At 42.7% G+C, this 25,601-nt stretch overlaps 10 non-coding genes across 10 annotated transcripts; 3 read left to right on the top strand and 7 right to left on the bottom strand.

The window, feature by feature from the left end:
- Positions 1–4,598: 4,598 nt before the first annotated feature.
- On the bottom strand, positions 4,599–4,671 carry TRNAT-CGU (transfer RNA threonine (anticodon CGU)). Its single transcript has one exon. It is a non-coding gene; the product is annotated as a tRNA-Thr (tRNA).
- Positions 4,672–5,053: 382 nt separating this feature from the next.
- On the bottom strand, positions 5,054–5,126 carry TRNAT-CGU (transfer RNA threonine (anticodon CGU)). The gene has a single exon. It is a non-coding gene; the product is annotated as a tRNA-Thr (tRNA).
- Positions 5,127–5,508: 382 nt separating this feature from the next.
- On the bottom strand, positions 5,509–5,581 carry TRNAT-CGU (transfer RNA threonine (anticodon CGU)). Its single transcript has one exon. It is a non-coding gene; the product is annotated as a tRNA-Thr (tRNA).
- A 382-nt stretch (positions 5,582–5,963) lies between these two features.
- On the bottom strand, positions 5,964–6,036 carry TRNAT-CGU (transfer RNA threonine (anticodon CGU)). The gene has a single exon. It is a non-coding gene; the product is annotated as a tRNA-Thr (tRNA).
- A 382-nt stretch (positions 6,037–6,418) lies between these two features.
- TRNAT-CGU (transfer RNA threonine (anticodon CGU)) lies at positions 6,419–6,491 on the bottom strand. The gene has a single exon. It is a non-coding gene; the product is annotated as a tRNA-Thr (tRNA).
- Positions 6,492–6,873: 382 nt separating this feature from the next.
- TRNAT-CGU (transfer RNA threonine (anticodon CGU)) lies at positions 6,874–6,946 on the bottom strand. The gene has a single exon. It is a non-coding gene; the product is annotated as a tRNA-Thr (tRNA).
- A 382-nt stretch (positions 6,947–7,328) lies between these two features.
- Positions 7,329–7,401, bottom strand: TRNAT-CGU (transfer RNA threonine (anticodon CGU)). Its single transcript has one exon. It is a non-coding gene; the product is annotated as a tRNA-Thr (tRNA).
- Positions 7,402–7,771: 370 nt separating this feature from the next.
- On the top strand, positions 7,772–7,844 carry TRNAT-CGU (transfer RNA threonine (anticodon CGU)). The gene has a single exon. It is a non-coding gene; the product is annotated as a tRNA-Thr (tRNA).
- Positions 7,845–8,226: 382 nt separating this feature from the next.
- Positions 8,227–8,299, top strand: TRNAT-CGU (transfer RNA threonine (anticodon CGU)). Its single transcript has one exon. It is a non-coding gene; the product is annotated as a tRNA-Thr (tRNA).
- Positions 8,300–8,681: 382 nt separating this feature from the next.
- TRNAT-CGU (transfer RNA threonine (anticodon CGU)) lies at positions 8,682–8,754 on the top strand. The gene has a single exon. It is a non-coding gene; the product is annotated as a tRNA-Thr (tRNA).
- The last annotated feature ends 16,847 nt before the right edge of the window (positions 8,755–25,601 follow it).

Below are 25,601 nucleotides of genomic sequence, written 5' to 3'. Positions count from 1 at the left end.
GAAATGCGACATATTGCATTTAGTGCCGATGCGTTACCAAGACAACACTGCGTATCCCTCTTTTCATTATGGAGGGACGCCGGACGCGCTGAAACGCGCATGCGTCAAAGCAACGCAGCGCGCCTGTCAGTAGGCGCCTGGCGTGGCAACGCCAGCGTGACGCGACAAAATGAACGCCGGCGAGCACGCGCACCGCGTCACGTCGAATTGTACTGCCGCCTTGACTTTGGCATGTAGTCATGTTATCACATGACACGCATGTCATGATTATCATGTTTGCACCAGTCACATACCTTCGTCATCCATTGGCTTCACGTAATACCAAACTTGGCATATGTGAAGCTAGCGAAACGGCCGCGAGCGCATCATCAGTGTGGCATGTATTCATGCTGTTACATGACACGCATGTCGTGATTATCATGTTTGGATGTGTTATTTACCTATGTTGTCCGTGTGCGTCGCGTAATACCGAGTTTGGTACATGTGAAGCTAGCGAAACGGCCGCGAGCGCATCATGAGCGTAGCATGTATTCATGTTGTTACATGACATGCATGTCATGTTTATCATTCTTGCACCAGTATCATACCTTCTTCATCTATTCACGTCTCGTAATACCAAATTTGGTATATTTGACGCTTCCGAAACGGCCGCGTGCACATGATGAGCGTGGCATGTAGTCATGTTGTTACATGACACGCGTGTCATGATTTTCATGTTAAGTGTGTCGATTGTGTTCGCCATGCAATCATACTATACGATACCAGTTTTGCAACATGTCATGTGAACGAAACCACCGCAAGAGCTACAAGACCATGAAATGTAAATCATGACATTCATGACATACATGTCACGATTTTCATGTTACTACCAGTCAAATATGTTCTTCATACAGTCTTGTTATGCCATGCAAATTTTGGTATTGATACCAATATCAAAACGGCCAGAAGAGCTAAAAGTAGTAGGCGGCTAGATAGATAGATACGCTTAAAGTCGCCGAAGTTCGCTAAGAAATGAAGAAAGGAAAATACGAAGAAAAGAATGACAGGGAGGTTAACCAGCCTATAGGCAGCTGGTTTGCTACCCTTCGCATGGGAGGGGGGTGGGGGAGATGAAATATAGAGAGCAGAGGGGGAAGAGAGATAAGCACATTACATTCGGCAGCACACGCACGCACACTCAGTCATAGTCCAGTCTTGTCTTTCGCGGTGTGTGACATTGCTGTTACAGCCGCTTGTTCAAGTCCGTGTCGCGTAGGAATTTCAACCGAGCTTTCGTCGCCTTCTGTTGCAATATCTTCTCTCGGGCACTTGACAGAATAGTGTCCACAGACATTTGGCTGTTGTCAATGTGCGCAAAAACGGACGCCAGTGACTGTCTCTGGAGGTCATACGACGGACAGTCGCACAGGATGTGGTGTAGCGTGTCTTGGCAACGACAGGCATCGCAGAGAGCTTTGTCGGCCATTCCTATGACAAAGGAATAAGATTTTGTAAATGCCACACCAGCCACAAGCGATGAAGAAGGGTGGCTTCTCTTCGGTCGAGCCCAGTGTGCATGCGGAGAGCCATCAAAGAGGACAGGTGTTGTTGACGATTCGTCTCGTTGCTTGGTGGGCACCATAGTGAAAACGTGATTTCACGCGCAAGTCGTCGAAGATTACTGGCAGCATTGGTCCGCGAAAGTGGTATGGCTTCTTCTCGTGTTCCTTCAAGAGCTGCCCGCGCGGCACTATCGGCATGTTCGTTCCCTATGGCGCCGCAGTGACTTGACAGCTACTGAAACGTAACATGATGCCCTTTCTCTTGTGAAGTGTGGAGGAGGCATCGAATTTTGAAAACAAGCTGTTTGTACGGAGCGCGACACAGTGCTGAGAGCACAGATTGTACGGCAGCCCTTGAGTCGCTGAAAATCGACCATTGTTGCGGTGGTTCCTGACTTACCACACAAAGTGCAGCACGCAAAGCAGCTTGTTCCGCTGCTGTAGATGCCGTGGAGTGGTCAGTCCTAAAGCTGATGGTAGCACATCTTGCTGGGACAACCACTGCAATGCTTCGCATTTATTATTGTGAGATGAACAATGCGTGCGTGTGGGCGTGTCCACCCTCTCTATATGTAAAGTTTATTAGATCTTGTAGTACCGCTCAAGCTTCGTGATGCTTTTCAGGCCACGTGCAGTAGTTTATTCGTGTTTTAGGCCCGTAATTTATTACTGAAATATTTTGAATTTCTGCTTGAAGCTTTTCGGCATTGTTATTGCCGTGCATGTGCTGCAAATGACCTACGGTAATTGCGAATCAACCTAACCTTATTTTTTGGTGAATTAGAGAAACATAGTGGGAGGGGTGGCTTTACTATTAGTCTCCTAATTCCGCGTTTTCGCCGGACCGCCTAACATTATTTTTGTTTTCTTCGGGACCCTCTTTAGTCAGACTTTAACGTGTATTTCTTCTACATCTCCAAATTATTTTTTTCGTGAAGCATCGCCGGCATTACTAAAAAGTGCGATATTGTACGGAGAACTGAAATAACAAAGATATTATACGTTAAGCCTTATTATTTTGTTTTTGTTCTACTTTTTAATATTAATAAAGTGCCGCGAATCCAATTCAAGAGCTTCTAACTCTTACTGAGCGCATTACCAATCATGATTTTCTTGCTTTTGTTGAGGTATACTGTGGTTATGAGGTCGTTTAAAGCATGTAATAAACTGTTAAGTAGCATAGGCTACTACGAATATGAGTATTGCTGATGACACTCTCTTTTATCATATTTGTACTTACGTCATTGCCGTAAGCGTCTGCTTATATGTAAATATTCGTGTTTGTTTATATGTTGATTTTTTCAATTTGTCTGGGGCAGCACAATGTACGGAACTTTTCTTCTAGAGGGGGAGGAGAAGCAGGTGTTTAACCATACTTCATTATGTCCATGCGTGTAGTTTGTATGTGTGCGAGGCACTGCGCCGTGCTCCCGACCGGGTTGCAGAAATTAGGTGCCTTTTCTCATCTTCTAACCACTACCACCACCACATAAACACATGCATCCACGCACTCCCGCCTTGGCCAGGCGCCCGTAGAATTTTCGCAGCTGTGGTTAGTTTTGATAGTAATGAGGTGTTCATAGCACTACCATGATTCTATGCTTGAGAGAACTGAAAGACGTAGCTTTATTAATTTATGGCCCCGAAACGGTGATAGGATCTTTTTCACACCAAGAAAAGTGTTGAGGCTTGATAAGGACAAAAAACAAAAGTACTTTCAATGTAATTATTTCATTTTTTCGTCCTTTGTTTTGAATATCTCCACAGTGAATATAACATTATATTGTGCATGCATATACGTGCCTTGTATTTTTATGATCTTGACATCCGCATTCGTTTGCAGGTAAAGTTCGCAGATTTGCACAGCATAATTTTGTACATTTTAATCGAGACATGCATATATGTTTCACACAATATATTGAGGTGCTTGTGTTATTCAAGAAAACTTATTTTTTATTGATTTATTAAGAACACACAATAAGTATCCAAAGATGTTTACATTTTTAGACACATTACAAAATATATTTGCAGCGCATGTTTGATTACAAATCAACTGCGTCGTATTTTGCAGGTATGTTTCTTGCTATAGGCCACCACTCTATCAATGACAGAAATATTTCACTTTTCTGGGATTATTTTACAGGCTCAATATTTTCGGAGTATTTTACATGACTCAATTCTACAAATTGACTACAAATTGAGTACCTATTGGATTACTACAAATTGACTACAAGTTTGGTTACTGTGATTCAGTTTGTGGTGGCATCTATAAAACTCCGACGACAGAAAGACTCATAAAACATATGAGTGACGACATCACTGCCGTCTATTCCTATATATGCTCGAGTACAAGTGTTTGCTCAGTATTATACACTGCACCATGATTCAGAAGCATAGCCTCAGAGGGACGGGACTTGGACAATGTCGGTAAAAGAAGGATACATAGTTCCCACGCTGAGTGATAACACCTTCACATTTAGGATATTTTGTGTGCGCCACGAGTTTTACTAAGCACACAGTGCTCTAGTAGATTCCTCAAGGCCTTCAACGTGCCCTTTGGTGACGTTCAGGATGGTAACTATATGTGGATGAGGGGGTTCTGACCACCACCAGATTTTTTGGTAATGCTTTAGCTTTTCGGGTGATACAAAAGTATCTCCACGCCTTCATATTGACCAACGTTGCCAAAGTTAGCCGATTTACAAAAACCCAGGCGGGTGTGCTTGAATTCCTTCAATTATTTCTTTGTAGTACCACCTTCCAAGACAAGCACGCTCCATGAATGACGATGGCACGAACGCAGACCAATTGATTACACAAAGTATATATCTGCTACTTCAGGTGCTTATTAGCAAAGCAAAACACACACACACACACACACACACACACACACACATATAAATAAATAAATATATATATATATATATATATATATATATTTATATATATATATATAATGAGATATAACAGACAGTAATGCCAAGGAATGTACAGGGGAAGTTATTAACATTAATGGAATGTAAATAAGAAGAAAGAAAAGTGGATGAAAAAATTACCAACTGTAAGCAGGAATCGAACCTACGACCTTCGAATTACGCGTTCGATGCTCTAACCACTGAGCTATTACAGCGGCACTCCCTCCATCCACTTTTTTGGGTTTATCTGTGAATTTGAAGTAGGAGCGACAGTCAGCGCCATCTATAAGCCAAACAACGAGTGTGAAAACACTCTTATGCGCATGTTTGGCGTCACGTAGCACGTGAACTTATTATGAGCGGGCAGCTGATTAATTGTCCCTCTTATACAACCTAAACACACCAAGTCTGCCAGTACGAGACCCTCGTTCAATGAAATAAGGGAAAGAAGTGTATACCTAAGGGCTCGTTTTTCCGTGTTTTTAACACAATAATAATGAGATATAACAGACAGTAATGCCAAGGAATGTACAGGGGAAGTTATTAACATTAATGGAATGTAAATAAGAAGAAAGAAAAGTGGATGAAAAAATTACCAACTGTAAGCAGGAATCGAACCTACGACCTTCGAATTACGCGTTCGATGCTCTAACCACTGAGCTATTACAGCGGCACTCCCTCCATCCACTTTTTTGGGTTTATCTGTGAATTTGAAGTAGGAGCGACAGTCAGCGCCATCTATAAGCCAAACAACGAGTGTGAAAACACTCTTATGCGCATGTTTGGCGTCACGTAGCACGTGAACTTATTATGAGCGGGCAGCTGATTAATTGTCCCTCTTATACAACCTAAACACACCAAGTCTGCCAGTACGAGACCCTCGTTCAATGAAATAAGGGAAAGAAGTGTATACCTAAGGGCTCGTTTTTCCGTGTTTTTAACACAATAATAATGAGATATAACAGACAGTAATGCCAAGGAATGTACAGGGGAAGTTATTAACATTAATGGAATGTAAATAAGAAGAAAGAAAAGTGGATGAAAAAATTACCAACTGTAAGCAGGAATCGAACCTACGACCTTCGAATTACGCGTTCGATGCTCTAACCACTGAGCTATTACAGCGGCACTCCCTCCATCCACTTTTTTGGGTTTATCTGTGAATTTGAAGTAGGAGCGACAGTCAGCGCCATCTATAAGCCAAACAACGAGTGTGAAAACACTCTTATGCGCATGTTTGGCGTCACGTAGCACGTGAACTTATTATGAGCGGGCAGCTGATTAATTGTCCCTCTTATACAACCTAAACACACCAAGTCTGCCAGTACGAGACCCTCGTTCAATGAAATAAGGGAAAGAAGTGTATACCTAAGGGCTCGTTTTTCCGTGTTTTTAACACAATAATAATGAGATATAACAGACAGTAATGCCAAGGAATGTACAGGGGAAGTTATTAACATTAATGGAATGTAAATAAGAAGAAAGAAAAGTGGATGAAAAAATTACCAACTGTAAGCAGGAATCGAACCTACGACCTTCGAATTACGCGTTCGATGCTCTAACCACTGAGCTATTACAGCGGCACTCCCTCCATCCACTTTTTTGGGTTTATCTGTGAATTTGAAGTAGGAGCGACAGTCAGCGCCATCTATAAGCCAAACAACGAGTGTGAAAACACTCTTATGCGCATGTTTGGCGTCACGTAGCACGTGAACTTATTATGAGCGGGCAGCTGATTAATTGTCCCTCTTATACAACCTAAACACACCAAGTCTGCCAGTACGAGACCCTCGTTCAATGAAATAAGGGAAAGAAGTGTATACCTAAGGGCTCGTTTTTCCGTGTTTTTAACACAATAATAATGAGATATAACAGACAGTAATGCCAAGGAATGTACAGGGGAAGTTATTAACATTAATGGAATGTAAATAAGAAGAAAGAAAAGTGGATGAAAAAATTACCAACTGTAAGCAGGAATCGAACCTACGACCTTCGAATTACGCGTTCGATGCTCTAACCACTGAGCTATTACAGCGGCACTCCCTCCATCCACTTTTTTGGGTTTATCTGTGAATTTGAAGTAGGAGCGACAGTCAGCGCCATCTATAAGCCAAACAACGAGTGTGAAAACACTCTTATGCGCATGTTTGGCGTCACGTAGCACGTGAACTTATTATGAGCGGGCAGCTGATTAATTGTCCCTCTTATACAACCTAAACACACCAAGTCTGCCAGTACGAGACCCTCGTTCAATGAAATAAGGGAAAGAAGTGTATACCTAAGGGCTCGTTTTTCCATGTTTTTAACACAATAATAATGAGATATAACAGACAGTAATGCCAAGGAATGTACAGGGGAAGTTATTAACATTAATGGAATGTAAATAAGAAGAAAGAAAAGTGGATGAAAAAATTACCAACTGTAAGCAGGAATCGAACCTACGACCTTCGAATTACGCGTTCGATGCTCTAACCACTGAGCTATTACAGCGGCACTCCCTCCATCCACTTTTTTGGGTTTATCTGTGAATTTGAAGTAGGAGCGACAGTCAGCGCCATCTATAAGCCAAACAACGAGTGTGAAAACACTCTTATGCGCATGTTTGGCGTCACGTAGCACGTGAACTTATTATGAGCGGGCAGCTGATTAATTGTCCCTCTTATACAACCTAAACACACCAAGTCTGCCAGTACGAGACCCTCGTTCAATGAAATAAGGGAAAGAAGTGTATACCTAAGGGCTCGTTTTTCCGTGTTTTTAACACAATAATAATGAGATATAACAGACAGTAATGCCAAGGAATGTACAGGGGAAGTTATTAACATTAATGGAATGTAAATAAGAAGAAAGAAAAGTGGATGAAAAAATTACCAACTGTAAGCAGGAATCGAACCTACGACCTTCGAATTACGCGTTCGATGCTCTAACCACTGAGCTATTACAGCGGCACTCCCTCCATCCACTTTTTTGGGTTTATCTGTGAATTTGAAGTAGGAGCGACAGTCAGCGCCATCTATAAGCCAAACAACGAGTGTGAAAACACTCTTATGCGCATGTTTGGCGTCACGTAGCACGTGAACTTCTTTCCCTTATTTCATTGAACGAGGGTCTCGTACTGGCAGACTTGGTGTGTTTAGGTTGTATAAGAGGGACAATTAATCAGCTGCCCGCTCATAATAAGTTCACGTGCTACGTGACGCCAAACATGCGCATAAGAGTGTTTTCACACTCGTTGTTTGGCTTATAGATGGCGCTGACTGTCGCTCCTACTTCAAATTCACAGATAAACCCAAAAAAGTGGATGGAGGGAGTGCCGCTGTAATAGCTCAGTGGTTAGAGCATCGAACGCGTAATTCGAAGGTCGTAGGTTCGATTCCTGCTTACAGTTGGTAATTTTTTCATCCACTTTTCTTTCTTCTTATTTACATTCCATTAATGTTAATAACTTCCCCTGTACATTCCTTGGCATTACTGTCTGTTATATCTCATTATTATTGTGTTAAAAACACGGAAAAACGAGCCCTTAGGTATACACTTCTTTCCCTTATTTCATTGAACGAGGGTCTCGTACTGGCAGACTTGGTGTGTTTAGGTTGTATAAGAGGGACAATTAATCAGCTGCCCGCTCATAATAAGTTCACGTGCTACGTGACGCCAAACATGCGCATAAGAGTGTTTTCACACTCGTTGTTTGGCTTATAGATGGCGCTGACTGTCGCTCCTACTTCAAATTCACAGATAAACCCAAAAAAGTGGATGGAGGGAGTGCCGCTGTAATAGCTCAGTGGTTAGAGCATCGAACGCGTAATTCGAAGGTCGTAGGTTCGATTCCTGCTTACAGTTGGTAATTTTTTCATCCACTTTTCTTTCTTCTTATTTACATTCCATTAATGTTAATAACTTCCCCTGTACATTCCTTGGCATTACTGTCTGTTATATCTCATTATTATTGTGTTAAAAACACGGAAAAACGAGCCCTTAGGTATACACTTCTTTCCCTTATTTCATTGAACGAGGGTCTCGTACTGGCAGACTTGGTGTGTTTAGGTTGTATAAGAGGGACAATTAATCAGCTGCCCGCTCATAATAAGTTCACGTGCTACGTGACGCCAAACATGCGCATAAGAGTGTTTTCACACTCGTTGTTTGGCTTATAGATGGCGCTGACTGTCGCTCCTACTTCAAATTCACAGATAAACCCAAAAAAGTGGATGGAGGGAGTGCCGCTGTAATAGCTCAGTGGTTAGAGCATCGAACGCGTAATTCGAAGGTCGTAGGTTCGATTCCTGCTTACAGTTGGTAATTTTTTCATCCACTTTTCTTTCTTCTTATTTACATTCCATTAATGTTAATAACTTCCCCTGTACATTCCTTGGCATTACTGTCTGTTATATCTCATTATTATTGTGTTAAAAACACGGAAAAACGAGCCCTTAGGTATACACTTCTTTCCCTTATATATATATATATATATATATATATATATATATATATATATATATATATATATATATATATATATATATATATATATAGTGGGAGTGATAATTCAATGGGCCAGTTAGTCTTCGTGTGAAGGTATGGGATATGGCACAACGGGAGCGTTGTCAACAAGGGAAATAAATATATTTATTCTTGTTGACAACGCTCCCATTGTGCCATATCATATATATATATGTGACGCTATGATGAATGGGCGACGTGGCCTGGCTCATACCCCATGTTTATTCTACTGTGACTTCTTCCTCCTCTACTTCTACCAACCAACACTTCATACGTCACACGATTCCCCCTCCCCCCGAAAGAAAGCGTGGATTACGAACAATAAAATGTAAACAAGGAGAGGTTAAAAAGTCACAAATGTCAAAGTTCACATTCGGTTATGTGCTCGAGGGAAGTTACGTAAACTTTCAGACTTCAGGGTAGAGTGCAGCAGTCCGGTTAATGCAGGAGTTCTGGTGGGCGAGGCTGGTGGTTGCGTCCTGGATAACACAAAAATGCTTTGGACGTGGAGATAGGGGTAATCACAGCTGATATTCTTGTGAAGAACGAATGAGGCTTGAAAATCTTGCAGAATCGACAGTTCCGATGTTGTAGGCATCGAATTCTTCGTCGTGGGTGATACACAGGCCATGCATGCAGTTTGCGTGCGCGTTGATCGAGGTTGATTGGGTGCTGCCTGTAGCATTTGAAGTTCGGATGTCATCGGGGTTGCATTTTTCGTCGTGAATGATGCCATCCCAGTGCTTCTTGCTTTCGTGCTTTTTGACAGACTGTGACGAAGTGCCTGAGTGCTTGCGGTGGGCAAGCAGTGCTTCCGCGTCTTTCTCGGCGTTTTCTGTGGTGGTGCAGTCGGTGTAATAGCTGAGGCAGGGAGTGTCTCTGGTGACTTTTCTTTGTTCGAAAGTGCCTGACGTCTTGAATTGGTCTTTGGTTTCGAGATCTTATTTTCCGATGTTCTTCAATGGGTAAGTGCACTTCCGTTGAATTTTGCGTTCTTAGATGCCCTCGATACAGTCTCTTTCGTTGTCTCCTGAGTTTGTGTACTTCGCTTTGCTTGCTTTGCTGGTGCTGCTCAGGAGATGGCTGTAGTGGCGCCCCTTCTGGAATTGGGTATTTATTTCCTTCGAGGTTTGACGCGTCCTGTAGACAGCTGATGCATGGTGAAATGGTGTCTTGCTTATCGGGCATAGTTGGTAATGTGCCATCATTGCTAGCATGCTCTTCAAAAGCTTCGGTAAAGTGGTCCAGTATGAGCGCCTCTGGCAGACAACTGCGTGTGAGGTTTGGTGTATGTATTACTTCTGCATTGTTTCGGTTCTTGGAGCTGTGAGCACTGGATGGAGATACCATAGGTAACGTGGCATTTTTAGGTTTGGACTGCACAGCTTGCTGAGCCATAGAAATAAAGTCTTGCGATGAAAAACACCTTTTCGAGTCGTCATGACGTGGTTGGGTATTTTCCCGATGCGTCGATGGTTCACCTATTGTGAACACGGTGTCCTTACAATGCAGACGGTTAGCGTTACGAGCACCCGAGGAGCCACGTGATGTAAAACCGGGTGGCGGGCCATGTATGCGAGACGAAGAATAGGGAGCATCAAGTGGTTGAGCAACGTCTCGTGTCATATGCTGAAGCGATGATTTTGGAAGTGCCGTCTTGCGTGTAAAACGGCAGCCCGCGCGATGGCTGTGGTTTTCCCGAAATACGCTTGGTCGCCTGTCAGTGTGCTCATGTTCCACTTTGTGTTGTGGCAGTGGTCGATTCATGCTGGGCGTTGGTAAGCTTGAAGACTGCTTGTGAAATTGACAACCGAGAGCGGTTGCCTGTGGATGGTTGGTTATAAGCGAGTACTCGTCATAGTCATAATTGTATTCTTGAAATCGGATGGTCATTTCTTCTTTAATCTTTTTCCATGATTGGTCATTTTGAAATATGTGAGTGAGGTAGAATTTGAAAGCCTCACCGGAGATGTAGTCGGTAAAGTTGATGATAATCTCCCGTTCCGACCACGATGCAGCGGTAGCGTGGAGCTCGAACAGGTCGAACCAGTCCTTTACGGGTCCATCGTCCGCTGCTCCGGTGTACTTGGGGATGGGAAGGTAAGTCGATGGTGCTGTCATGATGCTGGTCATGGTGTAGAGTTGGGATGCACTTGTGTGGTTCACATTCGGTCACTGCGTCTGGCTGAGGTGTTCGATGATGATGGCCGGTTGATGAAGTGGCCACCAGGTCTTCATCCTGTCGACTCGTGTGACGCTATGATGAATGGGCGACGTGGCCTGGCTCATACCCCATGTTTATTCTACTGTGACTTCTTCCTCATGTACTTCTCCTAACCAACCCTGCCTTCTTACGTCACAGGATTCCGCCTCCCCCAGAAAAATGGCGCCGGTTACAAACTACAACAAATTGAAGAAGAGAATAAACAAAACAATGGCCCAGTTCACAGTTTCACGTCCCGACGTAGTTTCACAATCTCACTGAGTCTTCAAGGCTGAGGGAGCAGTCCGGTGATTTATATGACGACTCTGGTGGACGAGCTTGACTGTTGCGTCCTGGATGCCATAACCACACCCTGGAAATTTGAACTGGTGATGACATCGGTTGAGTTTTTGTGAGGAACGGACAAGATATATATATATATATATATATATATATATATATATATATATATATATATATATATATATATATATATATATATATATATATATATATATATATATATATATATACCATCGGGCACGTGTACGATCTCTGCCAGGCCTTCCACTTTCAAAACACTGCACATTAAAAGACCACAGCTTTGATGACATCAGGGTTACACTACTAGAAAACAACTCGAACAATCAGAGAACAGGAACAACGGGAATCTTATTTTATCTACAAATTTAACACAATAAAATACGGAATAAATGAACACCCAGGCACTCTGTCAGCGTTACGACTGCTAAAAGACGCAAACGCTTCTCTCTAATCAGTCCGGTTTCATTCCGACAATAATATTGCTCGCTAACAAAGCTTTTAGCCTATGCATCTGACAACATAGAAATGATTTGCCTCACCAAGCACAGCCGGAACGCACAGATAAGTGGTGCCGTATGTCGTACGGTCCCCCCCCCCCCCTTTTCTTTTCTTTTTTTTTTCTTCTTTAAGTTTTAACGCACATTCTGTTCCTTCACTGACAAGGAGTTGACAGCTAGGTGGTTCCGTTGACTTTTTCATACATGCGCGCATGTCTTCCCTGTGAGCCGCAACTGTGCGGAGACTGTGCCGGATGTCGTACAGTCTCCCCCCCCCTTTCCCTGTTCTTTTTTTTCTTTAATTTTTTACGCACATTCTGTTCCTTCACTGACAAGGAGCCATTGCATATAATGAATATCGATGGCGGCGCCTCAATCACCGGCTTTTTCATTCTCCGGACGCCACCAGCACGCACTCGAAGCGCTCAAGCTGTCCCCATTAACTTGTATTAAACTTCAAAGAGGAACGAGCCGCCAGCGGACTACACAGAAAACACTGCCCACTTGGGGAAGAGTGGGTGCGGGGGAGGTATTGTTGACAATGATGACATTGCTCATCTACATCTGCCCTACTCTGTTGAGATGCTGCCCCTTTCTAATTACGCCGTGTCGGTCTTGCTTCTTCTCCTAGATTTTCTATACTTTATTTGATGTTTTCCTCCCGTTTCGCTGTTTCTTCTTTTTTTTTCTCTCTCGCTTTCATTTTTTTCTTTTACTTTTCTTTTAACCCCTTCTCTCCTGTCTCGACAGGCTATGAGACACGGAACATGTGTAAATATTATTATGCCTTGAAAAAGACAGGGTTCCCGTCGAAACGTCAGCACAATAAACAGTTGTTATGTGAAAGCGCATCTACTTTCATATATATACATATATATACGACGTTTAGGTAAATATTCGCAATTCAACATTTATAAAAATCGATTGTGAAAGTCGTGGACACCAAGCTTCATGACCTGCACAGTACAAGCAACATTTTAGCAGCCACATTTTTTGCGCAACATTTTTTGTTTATTTTTGCTTTTTTGGAGGTCGTTAATTTGTGGAATGTGAATCTTATAAGGTTAAATGTAAGCATTTTGACAGAAATCTGTTGGGCTCGGTAGAAGATTTAAGAAGTTGGGAAGTACGTAGAGGGCCTGGGGTGTGAGGAACGACTTGGTAAATTTCTCGGGATCTGTCTGTGTTTGTCATAAAAGGATATCCATGTCTTGTTTAGCCAAAGCGGCGGCTTCCCGTTTCCGACACGTTTCAAAAGCCGTGAACGTATACTGAGGAGATTGTTCCTAGAAAGCGGTTCAAGCTTGTTGGCATGTTGTAAATGTGGCAGGATTCGCGCGAGAACCTCCTTCCGAAATTCCCACCTGTTTCTAGAACAGAAAAGCTGTAGAAATCAATCATAATGTCGGGCTTCTCAAGGGCTCTGCAAAAGCGCCGCGTTGCACTTCTGCCTTCCTGGCGCCGTTCTTGAGTTGGCGTAATCTTAACGAGTGGGCGCGAAAGTTTATTGCTGCCCGGCAAGGTGCACGTTAGCGCTCAGCGGCTGACTCCCACGTCAGGAATGGCAGTCCAAGCCAGTCGGCCGCTCCACGGGCTTTCTGAACGGAAATATTCGCTTTTGTCCACGTAGCTGGCTGGACACTCTGAACACGGCAACTTGCAGACTACTCGCTGGTGTTGCTTCTTCCTTCGGCCATGGTAGCAAGCGGGTGAGCATCGAAGCAGGCTTGCGAACCACCTCGACCCCTGATTTTCCGAGAATCGCGGAGAGTTCTTCACTGGAGCACGGCACATATGGGATGACAATGCGCGCGGCTGGCTTCAACTATTTTTTGCCAGTGGGGTGACCAGCGAGGAAAGGTTGCGCGTAGTGTGTCTTTCACGGGTCCTTCTACACGGTACAGTGATCGTTTTATACACATGGTGACGCCTGTTTATAATAATAAAAACGCAGGCAAAAACAGAAAGAAAACAAAAGCCATCTAAATGCACAACGCTGGGTAATATTTTTGTCAGTTTGTACCTCTCAAGGGGGCTTCACAAAAGTGTAAAGAGTGAACGTTTTCATTGATAAATGTAAAACCAGGTTGCTGAGATGTATTGTATGTAGTGGATGTTTGTAGTGGCAAGCTAACTGAAAAAAAATGTTAGGAGTGATTTATGCTGTTGTACACCATAATTGAAAAAATGCCGTAGGTAACTATTGTGTTACTGTGTTGCTTTCCGGCACTAAAACTCAGCTGTTGCTTCAGTAGTTCGTCACGTACACCTCAGCACCAAGAGTGTAACCCTACCATCTGGGATCAATAATTTAATATGAGCATTTAGGGGGGCAAAAGCCGCTTAAAATTTCTATTTCTTTCCACAAAAGCTCTGTTACTTTGCAACTACACTAGTCTTATTATTAGAGTAGTCAAATTAGAGGGGGCTCTGGTGACTAAGGCTCAAAACGTGACAACGACCGATTTCATGAAACAGACCTACGTATACGGTGATCTACAGAATGCTATTCTAGTTCCATGATGCATTTTATTGTCACTTCCCTAAGTAACATTTACAAACTAGACCACTTCGCGCACTTTAGCACTGTGCGAAGAAATGCGAATTGTGTAGCTTTAATGTATAGACGAATGTTATTGCTTAGCTGAAGAAAAAAAAATGCAGATTTTACTGACGCACACGAGAAGACTCTGGAAGCAACGATGCTGGTGGCCTACCCCAACTCCTTTTATTTACTTTACCTCTTCCTCAGTTCTCTTGCTATATCAGTCTATCGGGTCGATATATATATATATATATATATATATATATATATATATATATATATATATATATATATATATATATATATATATATATATATATATATATATATATATATAATATATTAAATATATATATATATATATATATATATATATATATATATATATATATATATATATATATATATGTGGGAGTAATAATTCAATGGGCCAGTTAGTCTTCGTGAAGGTATGGGATATGGCACAACGGGAGTGTTGTCAAAGAGGATAAATATATTTATTTCCCAACAGTTTCGAGAGGGGTCCTCCCTTCATCAGGGGATGAGTATGAAGGGAGGACCCCTCTCGAAATTGAAACTGTTGGGAAATAAATGTATTTATCCTTGTTGACAACGCTCCCGTTGCGCCATATATATATATATATATATATATATATATATATATATATATATATATATATATATATATATATATATATATATATATATATATGGCAATGCTTTGTTTCCGCTGGGCTTGACATATGTGTTCCGAGTTCTGAGAGGCCGTCGGCCAGGCTGGAAATGAAGCTTAAACACTCTGCTGTTAAAAATAAAATGCTACATGTATCAAGCGTGTAATTCACCTAGATTTTCAACCTACGCTCTTGTCTGAACTGTGAGAGGGTTGAGGATGTAACACTGTATACGATGGCACCAAACGTGAACATCAGTTTTCTTTTTTCCCGGAAGGAAAAATAAAAAATAAAAGCATATTGCTGCCAGTAATGACCTCACGTTAGCAACTACTGGAATATTCTCAATAGATACCTGCTTTATACACTAATACAAAATATTCTGCATAACTTTTTTTCTTGGCTACAGCATGATTAGTGTTCCTGCCGTTGCCATGTTTACACATACATCAGAGAGACCATTGAGTAGAAAGGTGGATTATCATCAATATTTTTCAATTTAATATAGGCAATAATTATGGTGCATTCACTCTTCTTTCGCAAAATGAAGCTCTGAATTCTGACAACATCCGGGCTCTAGAGGAAGCACTAAGTACTTGAGATGTACACGTGAATAAACAGTGTGGGTTTAAAATTGGTTTGAAGATGACATGTTAGCCCTTACATCGTACGCCAAGGTCCCCATTCGATAGCTGCTTTATTGCTGCGCAGGCCTTCAACACATATATCAACAACGCGGAGACCGTTGCACATTTGACTATCTGTTGCATAAAGCATTTGTAATGCGCACAATAACACTATGAAATTTACTTTCACATGTCGCAATGAAATCTCGCTAGATGAATTGTTACATAAATAATTTATCTTTTACTATTTGTAATATATCAAGGCGATTGAAATGAGCCAAAAACATAAAGACACAATAGTTCTAGGTGTAGCAAATCTTTTGTTGAATACACGATGCTGCATAATCTGGAGTTGCGAAGCTCGTTAATAAATGTTGTCAAGTAGTAGTGCAAAAACAATTAGGGGCACGCTGTCCGTTGAAGCAGGCAATGTTTGAAGTACAGTTTACGGAACTATGCTGAGTACCATATAAAATAAGACACCTGCAATGAGATGCCAGGAAATTAGATGCTAACACAAAAAAGGTGTTCAAAAGCCGCTCCTCCAGCTTACACTGTAACTGTGCTGTCCGTCCCGAGCATCTGGTGCTCTTTTCTCTATGGAAGTATGCTTACCTCTTTATGCACATTGACGCAAAATATAAAAGAAAGCGAAAGAGCTTCCGCAAGGGATAACTGAACAGTACAATCTCGGAGTGTTTACTATGTAGTTAACAAGCACATTCCTTTCCTGCTCCATGACTAGTGTACTGAACACATTATTTATTATTACTATTTATTTACAGTTACTGCAATCACAATTTGGTGATTTCAGCAGGGTGGTACATATACTTAGTAGGCCGACAAAAACATGACGGTAAATTGATGCATAAAAGTAAGCAGAGCTACAGTCGGAACTGAAACCACTTTGGTAGCTTCTGTAAGAGTCGAGTAATATGTTTTTATGTGTAGTTCACCCTTCAGCTCCACCTATTTATCGGGCACCATAAGTAATTGCGTAATCAACGCGAAAATGCGTGCGCATGATGCGGTCAAGTACACAAAAGTATTTCAGGACATATCTTGGCACCATTGATATCATTTATATTGTACGAGCTCTGTCTTGTCTTTTCGGTACATTGTTGCAGAAAATGTAGTTTTTCTAATAAAAACTTTGCTGGCAATGCGAGAATTACCTTTTTTTTTTGAGAATTGCTGACGGTGGTTACGGAGGGCGTATGCTGATCTGATGGACACCGCTTTGATAGTGACCACGGCTCTACTGCATTTTGAAGTGGGCGAAAAATCTTAGAGTACTTATAGATATAGATGCGTATAATCAGGTAGAAATTCACGTGAAATAACTCCAGATGGTTGACATTTTCGGCATCCTCCTTTGCCATGACGGAGAATGAGAGACGCCCGCTACGCACTAAGCACATGCTGAATCACAGTTTCCCAGTTCAGTCTTCGTGTATATGGCACGCCTCATGAGCATGTCGCAGTTGTGGCACGTAAAGCTCCTGCAAATATTATTACTCCTGCGTGACTGCTGTAGATTCATTTGCTTGTATTTTCGTAAAGCGTTGCACCCAGAATATTTGCTTCAGTGCCAGTTTCATTTCTTGAAATGGAGCAAGTAAACTTCTCATGGGTGATTCCACGTAAGATCGAACAGAGCATATGGCCGGTCGACCTTTTAAACTTCATTCAAAATTTCATGTAATTTTGCTTATGAGTGGAAACAAGATATCCGCAATTGATTTTCATGGAAAGAAAATTTTCGAAGCACAGTAGATCAATAATAACGAAGAGGTGGAGGGGGATGCTTACCTGCTTTGCTGTTGTTTTTTTAAACTTTGCGACGACATTCACAAAATTTATAATAGCTACATACTTCAAATTTATTTAGCTCAATACTTGCGTATTTGTGCTTATTTTGGGGTATTTCGCGCTTCTTTGAGTAGTGCAGTTATTTTTATTGAAAATTCTCAAAATCAAACCAAAAAAACTTTTTTTTCCTATTCTGCAGGCCTCTATTTCAAAAAAAGGTTTACGACAGAGTGGTGAAAATTCAACACTACTTTCTCAGCATGCTTGTTTATAATACTGACAAATCTTATACTAATAACGCTATTGAATAAAAAGATACAATCATGCTAATTTCAGGAAAACAGCATTGAAGGGAAATTTCTGACGACGATGAAAAAAGAGCAAACATTTGTGATATTTTTTTAAACATTCCCCACGTATTCCTTAGCACGTCAGCTTTCACAACCAATAAAAACATACTGCATATTGTCACGCACTTTGGGTGAGGCCCCGTCAATCCAACATCGACGTGCGGCAGACTCGCATGCTTCCACTTTACGTGTAGCAGCTTGGGCTAGTTGGCATGGCATGACGATAGTTATAGCGCGAGAACAAAATGACGACACAGAGACCTTGTCTCTGTGTCCTTCTTGTCTCTGTGTCGTCGTTTTGTTCTCGCGCTATAACTATCGTCCACTTTACGCTTCGGCCTGCGACGCCTGAAAGGTTTCGAAGTGGCACATCTCAAATTTATTTGCAGGTCGGTCGACCCGTGCGGGGTTGCACGTGTGGTGATGTGTGGGCCTGACCAACGCACTCATAGAGCAGACACGGAGATTTGATTACACACAAACATTTAGTTGATTGATTGATTTGTGGGGTTTACCGTCCCAAAACCACCAAAACATTTAGTTAAAACAAGGGCAATAGGCGGGAGATTACATATATTAACAGCGAGGAATAACACTGATACCCGATGAAAAAGAACAACAAAGCAAAATATGCTCCAAAAGAACACTACGACAGGTACAAACAAGCACAAATATGCGGAACGTTATAAAATAACAACATGATGGAAAGAAAAGAGGGATACAAAGAAAAGAAAATAGAAAAGGATCAAGGTCGCACTTCGGAATTTCTAGCTGCGACACAGTGCACACAACTACAATTATTGAAAAGCTGGTTATAATAACAGAACAGTTAAAAAAATAACAATAAAAAGTTCCATACGGACCAGGCCAGCTCTTGGTGCACGTAGGGGAGTTGACGGGTGCCTCTGAAGATCTCGCTGGCTTAGTAGACGACGAGGTTGCCCGGAATTGCAGCCGTCTCGATACGTTGCGCGCGCGTCTCTCCATGCTCGCCGCCTACGCGAGACTCGCGATACCGACGACCACGCGTCTTGCTGGTTGCCCGTCAACTGCCGAATTCGAAGCAGTCGAAAAACTTTCGGGACGCCCCTTCCCCCCACAAGGTCACTTCTTTTTCCTCGAACACATGTTTCTCCTTTCGGTACAGGTGGAGGGAAGACGCGGTGGCCCCGCCGCTGTGTCGCCAGTCGCCGAATGTCATCTTCCAAACACAAAAGCGCCCTTCCTTGGACGACGGGGCGTGCGCATGAAACGAGGATTGCAGACGTTTGTGACACAGCCCCCACCTCAAGATTATTGCTGCGCAATATTCAAGGAAATCACAAACGCGCACTGTTCGAAAGTTTACGGTATTCCGATCGTCAACCAACGCATTTTCTTTTTTTGGCACCATTGTTTCACGCAGCATTGTCTCTGCGACGACATCGCAGAGAGCGCACACTACACTTCACAGTCACTATACTGTCGCGAGAGCAAGGTTTCGCGGAAAACCTTCTTCTTTTTTGGCTCACAAGCGCAGCAGTCAATGTCGCCCCCGTTCGGGATTAGAAGGAGAAAGCTTACTCGGAAAAGCGTCTAGCAAGAGGCAGGTCCGGCGCCACCGTCTAAGTTTAAGCCATTGTTAACAGGCACGCGTGTCATTGAGAATGACATGGGGATGCGACCATTTAGCCTGACCGAGACATAGTGGCGGCAGGTAAACGACCAAATTCTCCCGCGCTGTTGTTAGGATGTTGGGGCGCCTCGCTGTCGCATGTACACCTGGAAAGCGCACGGAGCCCAATGGTGTATCCATCGCTCTTAAGGACGCTTCTAGGAAGCAACAGTTAATGAAAGAACTGACGGGGCCCGAGCGTGGGAACGGCCGCCGACGGTAGTCGGCCGAAGGAGGCAGCACGAGTAATGTTGCACAGCACGGCCTGGCATGGGAGAGAGTGTCACGTGCGGAGGACCTATCGCTTTGCGTGTTTCATTTTGGGGACGAGGTTTTTACAAATGTAGTGCCTTTTATTTATTTTATTTATTCATAGTACCCCTAAAGGCCCTCGTGAGAGGGTATTACATAGGGGGGTTACATGAGCAAAATAAACAATAAATGTCAAAAACGAGAAAAAAGTAAAAAAAAATTCAAATTAAATACAGACTAAGGTTGAGATATATGTTATAACTAGTAATTGGTAAAGACAGCAAAAAAATAGAGAAAAGAATAGGCAACAAATCATTAGAATACAGATGAGTACCTAGTGAACAACCTATGAAAATGCAAGAAAAAATAATCAATACACTTGAAAAAAAAAAAACGTACACTCAAAAACGAATAAAAAATATACACTCACTCATCACACCTCAAATAAGCTGAAACAAGGTAAGAATACTATACGTGTGCTCTGCACGTTATAGAAAAGAGGGAAAAACAAGTAAAAAAGCAAAAGTTAGATGATATCAGTATTTTGAATTAGTTCTTGAAATTTAGTGGCGTTTTTTTCTAAGGAAATGTGTGATGGTAGTTTATTCCAATCGATTATGGTACGCGGAATGAATGACTTGGAAAAAGCAGATGACTTACAGTTTAAGCGTTTAACTTTGTAGGGGTGATCGCGGCGAGGAAAAATAACGGCAGGTGGCTCGAAGAAATCGCTGTGAAGTGACACGTGGTGATAAAGTTTATGGAAAAGTGATAGGCGTGCAAGTTTGCGACGACGGAATAGTTCGGGTAGCTCTGCTCGGCGTTTTAGTGCTGTGACGCTGGAATGACGTGAATAATCTGAAAATATGAAGCGAGCGGCACGATTTTGCAGTGATTCAATGTCGGTTATGATGTAAGCATGTTCGGGATCCCAAATGGCTGATGCATATTCTAATTTTGGACGTATTAGTGTAGTAAATGCAAGTTTGCGTATGTTAGGAGGAGCCTGTTTAAGGTTACGCTTGAGAAATCCGAAAGACCGGTTAGCAGCCGCCAGGGTGAGTTTTATATGGTAGTGCCATGTCAAATCAGGTTGCAAATGAATTCCAAGATATTTATAAGTGGAGACGAGGTCAACAGTAGTATTATTCAACATGTAGGAGGTAGGAATCCGGGTTACGTGTTTACTGAAAGACATAAACTTCGTTTTAGAGCAGTTTAGGGTCATTAGCCAAGATGAGCACCATGCATTAATAGCATTTAGATCAGTTTGCAAAGCCTTCCGGTCATTGTCAGAGGAAATTATTCGGTAAACCACACAGTCGTCAGCAAAAATTCTAATTCGGGATGAGACACAGGATGGCAAGTCATTAATGTAGATTAGAAACAGTAGTGGACCAAGTACGCTACCCTGTGGGACTCCAGAAGTTACTGGTCTGAAGGAAGAGTTACAATTGTTAGCGGACGTGAACTGTGTTCTAGAAGAAAGGAAATCTTTTACCCATGCCAAAATGTTAGGGTGAATGTTAAGCCTAGACAGTTTGGTTAGAAGCCGGTGATGAGGGACACGGTCAAAAGCTTTAGAAAAGTCGAGAAAAATAGCATCAACCTGGGATCCACCGTCGAGAGCTGAATGAATGTCATGAATGAAGCCGGCGAGCTGCGTGTCACATGAGTATCCTCGGCGAAAGCCATGCTGATATTTATGTATAATGTTATGATCTTCCAGGTAGTTAATCACTTGGGTGTGGATTATATGTTCAAGAATTTTACAAATGGTACTGGTTAATGAGATGGGACGATAGTTTAATGGCGATGAGCGTTCACCAGACGTGAAGATGGGAATTACTTTAGCGATTCGCCAGTCATGTGGGATGCAGCCTAATGATAACGATTGTGAAAAAAGGGCGGCCAGTATGGGACAAATGCTAGCTGATATATTCTTTAGTATCTTATTATTAAAGCCGACATGATCAGAAGCAGTAGAAATTTTGAGTTTATTTAGTAAGGAGAATATACTCGCTTCACTGACTATTATTTCTGGCATGCTGATATCAGGAATTAGGTTAACTTTCGGGCATGACGGGATGTCTTCACACGTGAATACCGAAATGAATGCGTCGTTTAAAACTTGTGCGCACTGAGACGTGGGAATGATGCTGTTATTACTGGTGGTAAGGACTATATCAGGATGATCAACAGGATTGATGACACGCCAAAATTTCCGAGGGTTATTTAATAGCATAGATGTTAAGTCATGTTTGAAGAAATGACGTCGAGTTGATGTGAGCAGTGACTGATATTCCTTATCACATGTTTTGTAGCGTAACCAGGAAACAGAAAGGGGGTCTATTTTATTGGCGTGGCGGTAAAGTCTTTTCTTTTTGTTATTGAGACGTCGAAGCTGTTGGTTATACCATGGTGCGGTGTTTACAGTTTTGATGGTGATAAGGGGAATGAACCCGCTGATTAAGTTGGTAAGTGCATTTTTAAACATGAGCCAATTATCTTCAACGGATCGGGATAAATACCCTCCTAAAAAGTTATTTGAGAAAGACAGGAGTTCATTATTAATGCTATCGTAATCAGCTCTATTATAGCACCTTATTTGCTTATTGGTAGTTATGCGCTTATTAGGGGAAATCCGGACGCTTCCAGTAAGGACGTCGTGATCAGAAAGCCCGTCAAGATGAGTAATTTCAGAAAAAATATCAGGGTTGTTGGTAAATACTAGGTCTAGAATATTAGCTGATGTGGCGGAACACCGCGTGGGATGAGTAATTAGCTGAGCCAGGGAAAAGTCGGGAGAAGACTGGACGAAATTATGAGCTTCACTTTGACCATCCCTAACGGATAGAGTTGACCAGCAAATGCTCGGAAAATTAAAATCGCCAAAAATTATTAAGAGAGAATTAGGAAAACGAGAACACAGTAGCGTAAAGACACGGGTAAATTCATTAGAAAAGTCAGTATTTGCATCTGGGGGGCGGTAAAAAACACCAATAAGTATGACGCGGCCGCCACACTTCAGGGATACCCATACACATTCCAAAAACGAGGTAACCGGAACAGGTACTGCAAGCACATCATTTTTTATCGCCAGAAGTACGCCACCTCCCCTTCCATGTTTCCTATCACAACGAAAAAATTTGTAATCTGCCCACGTGAGAAAAATACTGCTGTCAGGAATGTCATCGTTTAGCCACGTTTCAGTTAGTGCGACAATGGTTGGTGTGCAAGAATCAACGAGGGATGACAACGGAATGCTTTTGGACTGAACGCTTCTAATGTTCGTGTACAAAAAACGAACACCACCAGAACTTCTTTGGTGCGATGATAAGGAATGGTTAATTGTTGAACGGGGGGTAGGGTTGGGCTGCAGTCATACCGTAGCGGAAGAGGATTGAGATAGCGCAGCGTGATTAGTGATGGGTGCGGCTTGATTGGTATTGGGGTCCCATACATAAACGTCATTATTGATGTGAAGCCTGTCAAAAACGAGCCTCACACGGTCACTTTCCTTTTTTATTGTTTTCGAGAACTGCAGTAAGTTACGCCGCTTTTCCCGAACTGGTTTAGAAAAGTCACGTGACAGGCCGAACAATGTATTTTTCAGCTTACTGCCACGACTTATTATTGCCTCCACCTCTTTATCATTGAAGAACTTGGCAATGATAGGCCGAGTTTTATCGGGTAAGAAACGCCCCAAGCGATGTGCACGGGCGATAGAAGTGACAGTGAGCCCAAGCTGATTCTGACAAAAATCAGTCACGATTTTTTGAACGGCCTCCCACGATTCCGTTGGGCCACCGTCCGCTATCCCATAAAATAAAACATTTGACCTTCGCGACCGATTTTCAAGATCATCGATCTTGTCCCGGATAATTGAAATATTGACACGGCTAGTGGTGGCCTCCGAAGAACCACACGACTGAATTTTAGACTGCAGGGCGACAATCTGGTTTTGCATTTCAGACAGTTTCGCGTCATTCTTTGCGGGGATTTGTGCAGAGATAGAGGACTCTAATCTAGATTCAAGTTCAGTAACCCGTTTCGAAAGCGATTCGTAATCATTTTTCAAGGTAATATGAATGTGCAAAACTTTATTTACGGATTCAAGCAGAGAAATATTTGAGGCTTCCATCCGCTTAACTGCATCGAAGACAAAGTCAAGTTTCTCTTCCTGAGGCTTAGTCATAGGCCCTGGATTTGACTCAATATCACCATGAAGTAATAACAGGCGCCAGAGGTACATTGCAGCCGCGCGAACACGCTTCAAAAAACAACAAGGGGGCCACGACACCGCAATCACACAAACATCATTGGCACGGTAGCCATGCACGTCAAAATAACTGACCTGCAGAAGTGCGAACGGTGAGTGTCGCTGCGTCATCGCGGCGTCGAGGCCCGAAGTGGCGTCGAAATGCGCGCGCTTATGAGCACCCCACGAAGTGGGCGGGACAGCAGAAGCAGTCCCTTGTTGCCAGGCAGGAAACCGGATGGCGGCCGAAAGCGACGGTGCTGCCACAAAAACTGCAGAGAGGCCGTCGCCGAACGATGGCCCGTCGAAGACGGGACACACCCCGTCTTTTATGAAACCTTTTATGAAAGTGTTTCCGTGATTGGTTGTGATGCTGCGAGTCCCAACATGTGATTGGTTTTTGTGAAGGCTCTTTGTTCGACCAAGGGTTAAAAAGAGGATGTTTGATTCGAAAAGAAAGCGGAGTCAGGGGTAAACGGCGGATCTCACCACCGGAGACCAGGCCATGCCGGCCGAGGGGTATGCCACCATTTTCTATGTTTTGTCTTTGTGACCCAGTGCATTTTGTAAATTGAAGTTGTGTTAGCTAAATAAACCCCCAATGAGTTCCCCCCGAAATCATCGTGTTGACTTCTCATCGATTGCCTGCGCGGAGTTTCACCCACACTTATTCGTCTCCCTGGTCGTCCGATGCGCCTAACTTTGAACAACCCCGACGTTTCGCTACAAAGTGGTGGAGGTTGCTCGGTAACGATAGTCCCGCTCTGAAATTATGCCCCGAGTCAACAACAAATATCAGGAACCTACCTCTGATCGCTCTACTATGACGGAACCCCCTACCTTCTTCTTTGCTATGTCTACCCCCCAAGTTAAACAATTCGTGGGACCACCAGTCTTTAGAGGCGCGCAGGAGGAATCTATTTCCGAGTAGCTACTTTGCTACGAACATGTAGCGTCGCTTAATAATTGGAACCAAGCCACGAAGGTGAAATTTCTATATCTGGCTTTAGACGGAGATGCGAAAAAGTGGCACACCACTCAAATTCTAACCGGTGCCCCTAATAGATGGGAAGAATGGGCGACGCTATTAAAAACGTCCTTTACGAGTCGCCACTCAGTCGAGATCGCCTATTTGCGGCTACAAAACCGCACTCAATTGCCGTCCGAAACCCCCGAGCAGTACTACTATGACGTCGTACAGCTGTGTGCAAGAGTTAACCCGTCTATGACGGAAGATGATTGGTTGCGGCACCTTATACGCGGTTTACGTCCGGATGTTCTGGAGAAAATGATAATCGCAAACCCGGAGAGCTGCACTGCATTTCTCCAAATTTTGCAACGCATAAATCTGGCAGCTTTGATGAGCCGTGTGTCGGGGCTACAACCGATTGGCATCCAGTATTCCACCGGATCGCAGTCGTGGATGCAAAACATCGCGCATCTT

The sequence above is a fragment of the Rhipicephalus microplus genome, chromosome X, assembly GCF_043290135.1.
Source record: "Rhipicephalus microplus isolate Deutch F79 chromosome X, USDA_Rmic, whole genome shotgun sequence".
Classification (NCBI taxonomy): Eukaryota; Metazoa; Arthropoda; class Arachnida; order Ixodida; family Ixodidae; genus Rhipicephalus; species Rhipicephalus microplus.
The sequence above is the reverse complement of the archived record's forward strand: the minus strand, read 5'-3'. Positions and strand labels throughout refer to the sequence as shown.